This window comes from Prunus avium, unplaced genomic scaffold (genome assembly GCF_965620075.1).
Source record: "Prunus avium unplaced genomic scaffold, drPruAviu1.hap1.1 HAP1_SCAFFOLD_35, whole genome shotgun sequence".
Classification (NCBI taxonomy): Eukaryota; Viridiplantae; Streptophyta; class Magnoliopsida; order Rosales; family Rosaceae; genus Prunus; species Prunus avium.
Genome location: NW_028276893.1, coordinates 185001 through 187500, shown reverse-complemented (window position 1 = coordinate 187500; position 2500 = coordinate 185001).

Sequence of the window (2500 nt, the reverse complement as noted above, 5' to 3'; positions counted from 1 at the left end):
AAAATTTTTCGACATTTGAATAATGGGGTTTGACAAGGTTTGAAAAATTCAATACAAATGGTAGGCTTGAATGTCGACAAAGTGACGCGAAGCGGAAGCCTACCACGGCGTAAAAATGTCGACAGAATTTTTCGGACCTTGTCCTGCCATGGGCTGCGCGCAGCATGCCGGCAGCCTGTGCGCAGCGTGCGCACAGCATGTCGGCAGCGTGCGCGCTGCTGAGACTGTCGACAGAAATTTTCGAAACTTGTCCTGCCATGCGCGCGCGCAGCGTGCGCACAGCATGCCGGCAGCGTGCGCACAGCATGCCGGCAGCGTGCGCGCACCATGCCGGCAGCGTGCGCGCAGCTTGCGCGCAGCGTGCTGATTCTGTCGACAGTGAGGCTAGCGAAACTTGTCCTGCCATGGCGTGCGCGCAGCCTGTGCGCGCAGCTTGCGCATCTGTCGACAGTGAGGCTAGCGAACTTGTCCTGCCATGGCATGCGCTGTGCGCAGCCTGTGCGCAGCGTGCGCGCAGCTTGCGCATCTGTCGACAGTGAGGCTAGCGAAACTTGTCCTGCCATGGCATGCGCGGCGCCTGCGCGCAGCCTGCGCGCAGCATGCGCACAACATGCGCACAGGCTGTGCGCAGCGTGCGCGGAGCTTGCGCGCAGCTTGCGCATCTGTCGACAGTGAGGCTAGCGAAACTTGTCCTGCCATGGCATGCGCGCAGCGTGCGCGCAGTCTGTGCGCAGCATGCGCGCAGCCTGTGCGCAGCGTGCGCGCAGCTTGCGCATCTGTCGACAGTGAGGCTAGCGAAACTTGTCCTGCCATGGCATGCGCGCAGTCTGCGCGCAGCATGCGCGCAGCCTGCGCGCAGCATGTGCGCAGCATGCCGGCAGCATGGTTCCAGGTTTTTTCAAATGTCGACAGAATTTTTCAAATCTTGTCAAACCCCGTTTTTATTGAAATTTCCTCGCACAATAAGCTCCCCATAAGTAGTCTATGATTTTTAGGACCTTCTCCAACTTACAAAACTAAAAAATTCCTCCCGGATTTGTTTTAATGATTTTTTCAATTTTACGACTTCTAAAAATAATAAAAAATACTTCCCGACTTCAAAAATTTATGAAACTTTTTCCCATCATAGATTGCATGTTTCTTAGTATCCCTGCAAAAAATCACGTCCAAATACCTTGTATTGAATTATTTAGAGCCCATTATGACTCCTCGCGCATAGGTGATGTCTCTTCCTGTCAAAGGGCTAAATGCATAAAATGCTATATAGGGGGGTGTGTGTTGCCTGCATATGCATGGCAGCCCATGCCTTCCTAGCTGCAGCCCCCTTCCCCCACGCCACACCCATGTCATGTTGCCTCGATATGTTGCCTCGGTATTATGGGTTTGGTGTCGGGGTCGGGGGGCTGCCACCCATGGCGGTGGTGGCCGGAATCCGGCCGCCGCCACCACGCCGCCGCCATGGGTGAGGGAGGAAAAAAAAGGCGTGGAAAGTTGCGAAATGGGGTTGTCTAGGCTTTTTTTTGGCATGGGAGAGCATGGAGTGCTAGGAACTCCTTCTCAAATGCACGGGCATGTCGACCACAACCTCATTTCGCAACAACAACCACTCGTGTGGGGTGGCGGTGGGTGGATAGTCGCGGATTGGGGCTTGCCAAGCCAATGTTTTCAAAAAATTTCATCAAAATTAAAAACAAATGTTTTGTTGCCTTCGGATTTGTGGGCGAGCGGCGAGTCGGAGTGGAGCCGGTAAAGTTTAACCTCGGTGTGCACGGTTGTTTTTAGAAACTCAATCCAATGCCGGGGACGTTGAAAGTGACGCTCTTATGAGTTGCAAACCCGCAAGATTTAAAGAACCTTTTCAAAACAATTTCAAACCAACAAGATTTAAAAACAGAAATTTTCATCAAAATGAAAAACAAATGTTTTGTTGCCTTCGGACTAGTGGGCGAGCGGCGAGTCGGAGTGGAGCCGGTAAAGTTTAACCTCGGTGTGCACGGTTGTTTTTAGAAACTCAATCCAATGCCGGGGACGTTGAAAGTGACGCTCTTATGAGTTGCAAACCCACTAGATTTAAAGAACCTTTTCAAAACAATTTCAAACCAACAAAATTAAAAACAAATGTTTCGTTGCAAACAAATTGTGGGCGAGCGGCGAGTCGGAGTGGAGCCGGTAAAGTTTAACCTCGGTGTGCACGGTTGTTTTTAGAAACTCAATCCAATACCGGGGACGTTGAAAGTGACGCTCTTATGAGTTGCAAACCCACAAGATTTTAAAAACTTTTTGAAAATGTTTCTTCTAAATGACACATTTTGATCCTTGGCAAGTGCTCAATCCGTAACTATCCAATCACCGCCACACCACACCGGTCGGGAGTGTGTGAATGGTGTGCTTCCCGGGGTTGGCATAGATAATCTTTCGCATCGACAATCTTTTGCATGCGAGGGAATGTCTATGCCAACCCCGGGAAGCACACCATTCACCCACTAGTTGTGGGCGACGA